Source organism: Pseudophryne corroboree, chromosome 3 (assembly GCF_028390025.1).
Source record: "Pseudophryne corroboree isolate aPseCor3 chromosome 3, aPseCor3.hap2, whole genome shotgun sequence".
In the NCBI taxonomy this organism is placed as follows: Eukaryota; Metazoa; Chordata; class Amphibia; order Anura; family Myobatrachidae; genus Pseudophryne; species Pseudophryne corroboree.
In genome coordinates, this window is record NC_086446.1 from 435,807,298 (window position 1) to 435,820,544 (window position 13,247).

The 13,247-nt window shown below is 50.8% G+C and overlaps 1 protein-coding gene across 3 annotated transcripts in view; it reads right to left on the reverse strand.

Annotated features, from left to right (window-relative positions):
• The window catches only part of ST6GALNAC1 (ST6 N-acetylgalactosaminide alpha-2,6-sialyltransferase 1), a 315,054-nt gene that overhangs the window by 250,318 nt on the left and 51,489 nt on the right, over nt 1–13,247 (reverse strand). The window lies entirely within an intron of this gene.

The following is a 13,247-nucleotide window of genomic DNA, read 5'->3' on the forward strand; positions in this document are numbered from 1 at the left end:
GACCCCACACCACAGGTTTGGTTGCCTGCCAGAACAACAGTGACTGGTTTTCAATACAATCTGAATTAGGCATTTTATAATCAAGCCACGTGGACTCCAACATATTGCAGAATTTCAGGGAAGAAGACAAGTGGGAAGGAAATCTCCACTGTCTAATAGGGCACCTGTCTGTAACAACAGAGAGCGCCATCCAACATAAAGCATGATCCGACAGATGGATGGGTTTTATTTTGGACTCTAAAACTCTGTTACATCCGTGAATAGGGCGTAGGGAGACAAAGAAAACATGTAGACACGACAAGAAACAGGAGGAGAAAAGACAGGGGTAAAGGGGTGAAAAACAGAGAAAAAGAATAGAGAAACAAAAATATATAACTGAAGAACAAAGGGGGCACTACCGTACCCCATACACATGGTATAAATTTGACTTCCAGTGCTAAAAATACCAAAAAGAAACATTCTCAGGGTATTCATGAGAAAGCTCTCCTAGATCAAACCGACGATAAGTACCAGCATAACCGTAAGAATAATAAGTTTTGCAACGGGCAAACATAACAAAATTAAAATGAAATATACATGCGTATACATGCGAGCAGAGATATGACTGCATATGAGCATAGAGCCAGAGGCACAAAAGGACTACCATTACTACATATAGTGTCACATTATGATCATAAACAGAAGGCCACTATTAGTAAGTTAGAAGAACATATCGGAAGATACAGTGGACAAGAATAGAAATGAGTGCCATTGAACATATCAACTTCAAAAATAAACAACAAACAGCACAATCACAGCGAAAATTTGCAAACTATAAGAGCAACGAGGTGAAATCACAAACTGTCATATAGAGCAGGAAGTATATAAAGTGACCATACTAGTAAGAAAGGCGCATGGTGAGGTCACGCTGGTAATAAACAGAATGGTATGGCCCAAGCAAGGACATCAGGTATAATAGTGAGCTAAGCCTAAGCTAGCATAACTTCACAAGTGGAACATCAGAACAGTTCGGCATAAACCTCAGGTGTCACGCGGTAAGTCATCAAAAAGGAAGCAATCAGCATCGCCCGCTGATAAAAAATCTTTTAAGGAATCGCTTTCAAAAATCCGAAGACGAGCAGGATATATTAAGGCAAACTTGCGGTGAGCTTTAAACAGACGGGAGCATATAGGTGAGAATTCTTTGCGGGCACCGGTGACTTCTGCGGAATAGTCCTGGAATATATGAAGTTTTATACCGTCCCATTTGAGATCACGTTGTCGTCTGGACGCAGACCATATAGCATCTTTATGTTGGTAATTCAAACAACGAAAAATCGTGACAAGTGGTCTCTTATCAGTAGACGGGCGTGTCGGACCAATTCTGTGTGCTCTTTCCACAACCATATTGGAGCATTCCATTTCCATCTGAATACCCAGCATTTCCGGAAGTGACACCGTTTAAAAAGCGATGCAGTTCAGCACCCCTAAGGTTTCACTTAAGCCCACTATTCTGAGGTTTTTATTCCTCGAATTATTTTCAAGGTCTTCGAGTTTATTAATAACATGATTATAAGATTTCTGCAGAGAGGCATTAGTAGCTTTCAGCTCCTCAACATCATGAAACATCAATTCAAAAGAGGCCACGCTAGAGAGCCAATATAAATATTCAATAATACAGATGGTTCCAATTAATATATATTTATTTCATGTACATTTAAACATTTAAAAACACTTTTCTCTGACGTCCTAGTGGATGCTGGGTACTCCGTAAGGACCATGGGAAATAGACGGGCTCCGCAGGAGACTGGGCACTCTAAAAGAAAGATTAGGTACTATCTGGTGTGCACTGGCTCCTCCCTCTATGCCCCTCCTCCAGACCTCAGTTAGAATCTGTGCCCGGCTCGAGCTGGTTGCACACTAGGGGCTCTCCTGAGCTTCTAGAAAAGAAAGTATTTGTTAGGTTTTTTATTTTCAGTGAGATCTGCTGGCAACAGACTCACTGCTACGAGGGACTTAGGGGAGAGAAGCGAACCTACCTGCTTGCAGCTAGCTTGGGCTTCTAGGCTACTGGACACCATTAGCTCCAGAGGGATCGAACACAGGCCCAGCCTCGGTCGTCCGGTCCCGGAGCCGCGCCGCCGTCCCCCTTGTAGAGCCAGAAGCAAGAAGAACATCCTGGAAATCGGCGGCTGAAGACTCCGGTCTTCATTAAGGTAGCGCACAGCACTGCAGCTGTGCGCCATTGCTCCCTATGCACCCCACATACTCCGGTCACTGATGGGTGCAGGGCGCTGGGGGGGGGGGGGCGCCCTTGGCTGCAATTAGAGTACCTTACATTGGCAAACAGCACATAATATAGTCTAATAAACTATATATGTGCAAAAATCCCCTGCCATAATATTAATATAAGAGCGGGAGAAGCCCGCCGAGAAGGGGGCGGGGCTATCTCCCTCAGCACACTGGCGCCATTTCTTCACAGCTCCGCTGGAAGACAGCTCCCCAGGCTCTCCCCTGCAGTCTCCAGGCTCAAAGGGTAAAAAAGAGAGGGGGGCACTAAATTTAGGCGCAAACTGTATATGTAAAGCAGCTATAGGGAAAAATCACTTTGTGTTAGTGTAAATCCCTGATTATATAGCGCTGTGGTGTGTGCTGGCATACTCTCTCTCTGTCTCCCCAAAGGACTTTGTGGGGTCCTGTCCTCAGTCAGAGCATTCCCTGTGTGTGTGCGGTGTGTCGGTACGGCTGCGTCGACATGTTGGATGAGGAGGCTTATGTGGAGGCGGAGCAGGTGCCGATAAGTGTGATGTCACCCCCTGCGGGGTCGACACCAGAGTGGATGGATATGTGGAAGGTATTAACCGACAGTGTCAACTACTTACATAAAAGGCTGGATGACGTAACAGCCGTGGGACAGCCGGCTTCTCAGCCAGTGCCTGCCCAGGCGTCTCAAAGACCATCAGGGGCTCACAAACGCCCGCTACCTCAGATGGCAGACACAGATGTCGACACGGAGTCTGACTCCAGTGTCGACGAGGATGAGACATATACACAATCCACAAGGGGCATCCGTTGCATGATTACGGCAATGAAAAATGTGTTACACATTTCTGACATTAACCCAGGTACCACTAAAAAGGGTATTATGTTTGGGAAGAAAAAGCAGCCAGTGTTTTTTCCCCCATCAGATGAGTTGAATGAAGTGTGTGAAGAAGCGTGGGGTTCCCCCGATAAGAAACTGGTAATTTCTAAAAAGTTACTGATGGCGTACCCTTTCCCGCCAGAGGATAGGTCACGTTGGGAGATATCTCCTACGGTGGATAAGGCGCTCAATGGTTGTCAAAAAAGGTGGCACTGCCGTCTCAGGATACGGCCGCCTTGAAGGAGCCTGCTGATAGAAAGCAGGAGGCTATCCTGAAGTCTGTATATACACACTCAGGTACTATACTGAGACCTGCTATTGCTTCAGCATGGATGTGTAGTGCTGCTGCAGCGTGGTCTGATACCCTGTCAGATAATATTGATACCCTCGACAGGGATACTATTTTGCTACCATAGAGCATATTAAAGACGTCGTCTTATATATGAGGGATGCACAGAGGGATATTTGCCGGCTGGCATCTAGAATTAATGCAATGTCCATTTCTGCCAGGAGGGTATTATGGACCCGGCAGTGGACAGGTGATGCTGATTCTAAAAGGCACATGGAGGTTTTGCCTTATAAGGGTGAGGAATTGTTTGGGGATGGTCTCTCGGACCTTGTATCCACAGCAACTGCTGGGAAATCGACATTTTTACCTCAGGCTCCCTCACAACCTAAGAAAGCACCGTACTATCAGGTACAGTCCTTTCGGCCTCAGAAAGGCAAGCGGATCAAAGGTGCTTCCTTTCTGCCCAGAGGCAGGGGGAGAGGGAAAAAGCTGCACCAGACAGCCAGTTCCCAGGAACAAAAATCCTCCCCTGCTTCTCCTAAGTCCACCGCATGACGCTGGGGCTCCACAGACGGAGCCAGGTGCGGTGGGGGCGCGTCTCCGGAACTTCAGCGACCAGTGGGTTCGCTCACAGGTGGATCACTGGGTTCTACAAGTGGTATCTCAGGGATACAAGCTGGAATTCGAGGCGTCTCCCCCTCGCCGTTACCTCAAATCAGCCTTGCCAGCTACTCCCCAGGACTGGGAGGTAGTACTGGCGGCAATTCACAAGCTGTACCTCCAGCAGGTGAAAATAAAAGTTTCCCTCCTTCAACAGGGACAGGGTTACTATTCCACAATGTTTGTGGTACCAAAACCAGACGGCTCGGTGAGACCCATTCTAAATTTGAAATCCTTGAACACTTATATAAGGAAGTTCAAGTTCAAAATGGAATCGCTCAGGGCGGTTATTGCAAGCCTGGAAGAGGGGGATTACATGGTATCACTGGACATCATGGATGCTTACCTACATGTCTCCATTTACCCACCTCACCAGGAGTACCTCAAGGTTGTGGTACAGAACTGACATTACCAATTCCAGACGTTGCCGTTTGGTCTGTCCACGGCACCGAGGGTGTATTCCAAGGTAATGGCCAAAATGATGATACTCCTTCGAAAGAAGGGAGTTATAATTATCCCGTACTTGGACGATCTCTTGATAAAGGCGAGGTCCAAGGAGCAGTCGTTGATCGGAGTAGCACTATCTCAGGAAGTGCTACAACAGCACGGCTGGATTCTGAATATCCCAAAGTCGCAGCTGGTTCCTACGACGCGTCTGCTGATATTGGGCATGTTTCTGGTCACAGAACAGAAGAAGGTGTTTCTCCCGGAGGAGAAGGCCAAGGAGTTGTCATCTCTGGTCAGAGACCTCCTGCAACCAAAACAGGTGTCGGTGCATCATTGCACGCGAGTCCTGGAAAAGATGGTAGCTTCTTACGAAGCAATTCCCTTCGGCAGGTTCCATGCAAGGAACTTTCAGTGGGACCTGTTAGACAAGTGAGGATCGCATCTTCAGATGCATCGGCTGATCACCCTGTCTCCGAGGGCCAGGGTGTCTCTGCTGTGGTGGCTGCAGAGTGCTCATCTTCTCGAGGGCTGCAGATTCGGCATTCAGGACTGGGTCCTGGTGACCACGGATGCAAGCCTCCGAGGTTGGGGAGCAGTCACTCAGGGAAGAAATTTCCGAGGGCAATGGTCGAGTCAGGAGACTTCCCTACACCTAAATATTCTGGACCTAAGGGCCATTTACAATGCCCTAAGGCAAGCAGAACCCCTGCTTAAAAACCAGCCGGTGCTGATTCAGTCAGACAACATCACGGCTGTCGCCCATGTAAACCGACAAGGCGGCACAAGAAGCAGGATGGCGTGGCAGAAGCCACAAGGATTCTCCGATGGGCGGAGTATCACGTGCTAACACTATCAGCAGTGTTCATTCCGGGTGTGGAAAACTAGGAAGCAGACTTCCTCAGCAGGCACGACCTCCACCCGGGAGAGTGGGGACTTCCACCAGAAGTCTTCACGCAGATTGTGAACCATTGGGAACGGCCACAGGTGGACATGATGGCGTCCCGCCTCAACAAAAAGCTAAAAAAGTATTGCGCCAGGTCAAGAGACCCTCAGGCGAAAGCTGTGGACGCACTAGTGACACAGTGGGTGTACCAGTAGGTTTATGTGTTCCCTCCTCTTCCTCTCATACCCAAGGTACTGAGGATAGTAAGTAAGAGAGGAGTAAGAACTATACTCGTAGTTCCGGATTGGCCAAGAAGAACTTGGTACCCAGAACTACAAGAAATGATCTCGGAGGACCCATGGCCTCTGTCTCTCAGACAGGACCTGTTACTGCAGGGGCCCTGTCTGTTCCAAGACTTACCGCGGCTGCGTTTGAAGGCTTGGCGGTTGAACGCCGGATCCTAACGGAAAAGGGCATTCCAGATGAAGTGATTCCTACGCTGTTAAAGGCTTGGAAAGACGCTGCCTGAAGGTCAGACGTTGTTAAGGGAGTGCTGCATATTCAGCCCCCTTTTGTGCCTCCAGTGGCACCTTGGGATCTCAACGTAGTGTTGGTTTTCCTAAAATCACATTGTTTTGAGCCACTTCAGAACGTGGAGTTGAAGTATCTCACGTGGAAAGTGGTCATATTTATTTGGCCTTGGCTTCGGCTAGGCGTGTGTCAGAATTGGCGGCTTTGTCATGTGAAAGCCCTTATCTGATCTTCCATAGGGACAGGGCGGAATTGAGGATTCGTCCCCAATTTCTCCCTAAGGTGGTATCAGCGTTTCATTTGAACCAACCTATTGTGGTGCCTGCGGCTACTCGGGACTTGGAGGCCTCCAAGTTGCTGGATGTAGTCCGGGCCCTGAAAATCTATGTTTCCAGGACGGCTAGAGTCAGAAATACTGACTCGCTGTTATCCTGCATGCACCCAACAAGCTGGGTGCTCCTGCTTCTAAGCAGACTATTGCTCGCTGGATCTGTAGCACGATTCAACTTGCACATTCTGCGGCTGGACTGCCGCATCCTAAATCAGTAAAAGCCCATTCCACGAGGAAGGGGGCTCTTCTTGGGCGGCTGCCCAAGGGGTCTCGGCATTACAACTTTGCCGAGCTGCTACCTGGTCGGGGTCAAACACGTTTGCAAAATTCTACAAGTTTGATACCCTGGCTGAGGAGGACCTTGAGTTTGCTCATTCGGTGCTGCAGAGTCATCCGCACTCTCCCGCCCATTTGGGAGCTTTGGTATAATCCCCATGGTCCTTACGGAGTACCCAGCATCCACTAGGACGTCAGAGAAAATAAGAATTTACTCACCGGTAATTCTATTTCTCGTAGTCCGTAGTGGATGCTGGGAGCCCGTCCCAAGTGCGGATTGTCTGCAATACTTGTATATAGTTATTGCTTAACTAAAGGGTTATTGTTATGAGCCATCTGTTCGGTGAGGCTCAGTTGTTATTCATACTGTTAACTGGGTATAGTTATCACGAGTTGTACGGTGTGATTGGTGTGGCTGGTATGAGTCTTACCCTGGATTCCAAATCCTTTCCTTGTAGTGTCAGCTCTTCCGGGCACAGTTTCCCTAACTGAGGTCTGGAGGAGGGGCATAGAGGGAGGAGCCAGTGCACACCAGATAGTACCTAATCTTTCTTTTAGAGTACCCAGTCTCCTGCGGAGCCCGTCTATTCCCCATAGTCCTTACGGAGTACCCAGCATCCACTACGGACTACGAGAAATAGAATTACCGGTGAGTAAATTCTTATTATTACTAACAAATAAAAATAACCACAGTAGACATATGTACCAATATGAAGAGTAATGGATATAGAATATAGTAACTAAATATGTTACATATGTTACCAGAGGCGACGGAACTGGGGGGGCAAGGGGGCAGCTCGCCCCCCCCCCCCCCCAAACATAGAGAGGCGCCGATCAGGGTAGAGGAGGAGCGATGTGCGGTCAGGTGAAAGACCGCACATTACATACTCCGCTCCGTGTAGTGAACGTCCCGCGCCCAGTGCGGACCCCTACCCCGTCATTTTCAGGCATTTTTTGTTTGTTATAGCTGCCGCTGCGCTGCTAGTCACACAACAGCAGCAGCATCCCTGCAGCCAGAGGAGCTCCGCCTCCTTGAGCTCTGCTCTGCGAGGTGCGAGCATCCCGGCCGTCAGCTTGAGGGAGGAGGTGATCTCTCCGCGCGCGATGGATGCAGCCTGGAGCCGGACAGGTGAGCTGGAACGGAGAGGGTGAGGAGGCTGGCTGTGGACTGTGCGGCTGGAGGCATCCCCGGGGACAGCGTGGGGGAGAGAGGGAAGAGACGGCTGGAGGCATCATCCCCTGTGACAGCGGGGGAGGGGGAGGAAGCTGCCTTAGACGCCGCTGGAAGCATCCCCTGTGACTAGGGGTAGAGGGGGCTGGCTGTGCCACTGGAGGCATCCTCTGTGCTCTGTGAAAGGGGGGGTGGGGGAGGAGGCTGTCAGTGCTGCTGGGAGGCATCCCCTGCCCCTGTCACCGTGCAGTGTGTGGGGGGGGGGGGTTTAGGCGGCTGGCTGTGCCCTATCATTCACTATCCCCCTGTCACCCTCACCATGTCACCCACTATCCACCTGTCACCCTCACCATGTCACCCACTATCCCCCCGTCACCCTCACCATGTTACCCACTATCCCCCCGTCACCCTCACTATGTCACCCACTATCCCCCGTCACCCTCATGTCACCCACTATCCCCTTCACCCTCACCATGTCACCCACTATCCCCCCATCACCCTCACCATGTCACCCACTATCCCCCCGTCACCCTCACCATGTCACCCACTATCCCCCCGTCACCCTCACCATGTCACCCACTATCCCCCGTCACACTCATGTCACCCACTATCCCCGTCACCCTCACCATGTCACCCACTATCCCCCCATCACCCTCACCATGTCACCAACTATCCCCCTGTCACCCTCAACATGTCACCTACTATCCACCTCTCACCATCACCATGTCACCCACTATTCCCCTGTCACCCTCAGCATGTCACCCACTATTCTCCTGTCACCCTCAGCATGTCACCCACTATCCACCTCTCACCCTCATAATGTCACCCACTATCCCCCTGTCACCCACTATACCCCTGTCACCCTCACCATGTCACCCACTATCCACCTCTCACCCACTATCCACCTGTCACCCTCACCATGTCACCCACTATCCCGCCGTCACCCTCACCATGTCACCCACTATCCCCCCGTCACCCTCATGTCACCCACTATCCCCCGTCACCCTCACCATGTCACCCACTATCCCCCTGTCACCCACTATCCCCCTGTCACCCTCACCATGTCACCCACTATCCACCTCTCACCCTCACCATGTCACCCACTATTCCCCTGTCACCCTCAGCATGTCACCCACTATACATCTCTTACCCTCACCATGTCACCCACTATCCCCCTGTCACCCACTATCCCTCTGTCACACTCACCATGTCACCCACTATCCCTCTGTCACCTTCACTGTCACCCACTATCCACCTCTCACCATGTCACCCACTATCCACCTCTCACCCTCACCATGTCACCCACTATCCCCCTGTCACCCACTATCCCCTTGTCACCCTCACCATGTCACCCACTATCCACCTCTCACCCTCACCATGTCACCCACTATCCCTCTGTCACCCTCACCATGTCATCCACTATCCCCTTGTCACCCTTACCATGTCACCCACTATCTCCCTGTCACCCTCACCATGTCACCCACTATCCACCTCTCACCCTCACCATGTCACCCACTATCCCCCTGTCACCCACTATCCCTCTGTCACACTCACCATGTCACCCACTATCCCTCTGTCACCTTCACTGTCACCCACTATCCACCTCTCACCATGTCACCCACTATCCACCTCTCACCCTCACCATGTCACCCACTATCCCCCTGTCACCCACTATCCCCTTGTCACCCTTACCATGTCACCCACTATCCCCCTGTCACCCTCACCATGTCACCCACTGTCCACCTCTCACCCTCACCATGTCACCCACTATCCCCCTGTCACCCACTATCCCCCTGTCACAATCACCATGTCACCCACTATCCACCTGTCACCCTCACTGTCACCCACTATCCCCCCATCACCCTCACCATGTCACCCACTATCCTCCTGTCACCCTCACTGTCACCCACTATCCCCCCGTCACCCTCACCATGTCACCCACTATCCACCTGTCACCCTCCCTGTCACCCACTATCCACCTGTCACCCTCCCTGTCACCCACTATCCCCCGTCACCCTCACCATGTCACCCACTATCCCACCGTCATCCTCATGTCACCCACTATCCCCCCGTCACCCTCACCATGTCACCCACTATCCCCCGTCACCCTCACCATGTCACCCACTATCCCCCTGTCACCCTCAGCATGTCACCCACTATCCACCTCTCACCCTCACCATGTCACCCATTATCCCCTTGTCACCCTCACCATGTCACCCACTATCCAACTGTCACCCTCACTGTCACCCACTATCCACCTGTCACCCTCACCATGTCACCCACTATCCCCCTGTCACCCTCACCATGTCACCCACTATCCCCCTGTCACCCACTATCCACCTGCCACCCTCACTATGTCACCATTATCCACCTGTCACCCTCACCATGTCACCCACTATCCACCTGTCACCCTCACCATGTCACCCACTATCCCCTTGTCATCCTCACCAGGTCACCCACTATCGCCCCTGTCACCCACTATCCCCCTGTCACCCTCACCATGTCACCCATTATCTCCCTGTAGCTCTCTCTCCCTGTCACCCTCTCTACCTGTCACCCAGTGTCTCCATACCTGGATCTCCCTGTCTCCCTCACCATGTCACTAGAGATGAGCGCCGGAAATTTTTCGGGTTTTGTGTTTTGGTTTTGGGTTCGGTTCCGCGGCCGTGTTTTGGGTTCGACCGCGTTTTGGCAAAACCTCACCGAATTTTTTTTGTCGGATTCGGGTGTGTTTTGGATTCGGGTGTTTTTTTCAAAAAACCCTAAAAAACAGCTTAAATCATAGAATTTGGGGGTAATTTTGATCCCAAAGTATTATTAACCTCAAAAAACATAATTTACACTCATTTTCAGCCTATTCTGAACACATCACACCTCACAATATTATTTTTAGTCCTAAAATTTGCACCGAGGTCGCTGTGTGAGTAAGATAAGCGACCCTAGTGGCCGACACAAACACCGGGCCCATCTAGGAGTGGCACTGCAGTGTCACGCAGGATGTCCCTTCCAAAAAACCCTCCCCAAACAGCACATGACGCAAAGAAAAAAAGAGGCGCAATGAGGTAGCTGTGTGAGTAAGATTAGCGACCCTAGTGGCCGACACAAACACCGGGCCCATCTAGGAGTGGCACTGCAGTGTCACGCAGGATGTCCCTTCCAAAAAACCCTCCCCAAACAGCACATGACGCAAAGAAAAAAAGAGGCGCAATGAGGTAGCTGACTGTGTGAGAAAGATAAGCGACCCTAGTGGCCGACACAAACACCGGGCCCATCTAGGAGTGGCACTGCAGTGTCACGCAGGATGTCCCTTCCAAAAAACCCTCCCCAAACAGCACATGACGCAAAGAAAAAAAGAGGCGCAATGAGGTAGCTGACTGTGTGAGAAAGATAAGCGACCCTAGTGGCCGACACAAACACCGGGCCCATCTAGGAGTGGCACTGCAGTGTCACGCAGGATGTCCCTTCCAAAAAACCCTCCCCAAACAGCACATGACGCAAAGAAAAAAAGAGGCGCAATGAGGTAGCTGTGTGAGTAAGATTAGCGACCCTAGTGGCAGACACAAACACCGGGCCCATCTAGGAGTGGCACTGCAGTGTCACGCAGGATGTCCCTTCCAAAAAACCCTCCCCAAACAGCACATGACGCAAAGAAAAAAAGAGGCGCAATGAGGTAGCTGTGTGAGTAAGATTAGCGACCCTAGTGGCCGACACAAACACCAGGCCCATCTAGGAGTGGCACTGCAGTGTCACGCAGGATGTCCCTTCCAAAAAACCCTCCCCAAACAGCACATGACGCAAAGAAAAAAAGAGGCGCAATGAGGTAGCTGACTGTGTGAGAAAGATAAGCGACCCTAGTGGCCGACACAAACACCGGGCCCATCTAGGAGTGGCACTGCAGTGTCACGCAGGATGTCCCTTCCAAAAAACCCTCCCCAAACAGCACATGACGCAAAGAAAAAAAGAGGCGCAATGAGGTAGCTGTGTGAGAAAGATAAGCGACCCTAGTGGCCGACACAAACACCGGGCCCATCTAGGAGTGGCACTGCAGTGTCACGCAGGATGTCCCTTCCAAAAAACCCTCCCCAAACAGCACATGACGCAAAGAAAAATAAAAGAAAAAAGAGGTGCAAGATGGAATTGTCCTTGGGCCCTTCCCACCCACCCTTATGTTGTATAAACAAAACAGGACATGCACACTTTAACCAACCCATCATTTCAGTGACAGGGTCTGCCACACGACTGTGACTGAAATGACGGGTTGGTTTGGACCCCCACCAAAAAAGAAGCAATTAATCTCTCCTTGCACAAACTGGCTCTACAGAGGCAAGATGTCCACCTCATCATCATCCTCCGATATATCACCGTGTACATCCCCCTCCTCACAGATTATCAATTCGTCCCCACTGGAATCCACCATGTCAGCTCCCTGTGTACTTTGTGGAGGCAATTGCTGCTGGTCAATGTCTCCGCGGAGGAATTGATTATAATTCATTTTAATGAACATCATCTTCTCCACATTTTCTGGATGTAACCTCGTACGCCGATTGCTGACAAGGTGAGCGGCGGCACTAAACACTCTTTCGGAGTACACACTTGTGGGAGGGCAACTTAGGTAGAATAAAGCCAGTTTGTGCAAGGGCCTCCAAATTGCCTCTTTTTCCTGCCAGTATAAGTACGGACTGTGTGACGTGCCTACTTGGATGCGGTCACTCATATAATCCTCCACCATTCTATCAATGGTGATAGAATCATATGCAGTGACAGTAGACGACATGTCCGTAATGGTTGTCAGGTCCTTCAGTCCGGACCAGATGTCAGCATCAGCAGTCGCTCCAGACTGCCCTGCATCACCGCCAGCGGGTGGGCTCGGAATTCTGAGCCTTTTCCTCGCAGCCCCAGTTGCGGGAGAATGTGAAGGAGGAGATGTTGACAGGTCGCGTTCCGCTTGACTTGACAATTTTCTCACCAGCAGGTCTTTGAAACCCAGCAGACTTGTGTGCGCCGGAAAGAGAGATCCAAGGTAGGTTTTAAATCTAGGATCGAGCACGGTGGCCAAAATGTAGTGCTCTGATTTCAACAGATTGACCACCCGTGAATCCTTGTTAAGCGAATTAAGGGCTCCATCCACAAGTCCCACATGCCTAGCGGAATCGCTCTGTCTTAGCTCCTCCTTCAATGTCTCCAGCTTCTTCTGCAAAAGCCTGATGAGGGGAATGACCTGACTCAGGCTGGCAGTGTCTGAACTGACTTCACGTGTGGCAAGTTCAAAAGGTTGCAGAACCTTGCACAACGTTGAAATCATTCTCCACTGCGCTTGAGACAGGTGCATTCCACCTCCTATATCGTGGTCAGTTGTATAGGCTTGAATGGCCTTTTGCTGCTCCTCCAACCTCTGAAGCATATAGAGGGTTGAATTCCACCTCGTTACCACCTCCTGCTTCAGATGATGGCAGGGCAGGTTCAGGCGTTTTTGGTGGTGCTCCAGTCTTCTGTACGTGCTGCCTGTACGCCGAAAGTGTCCCGCAATTTTTCTGGCCA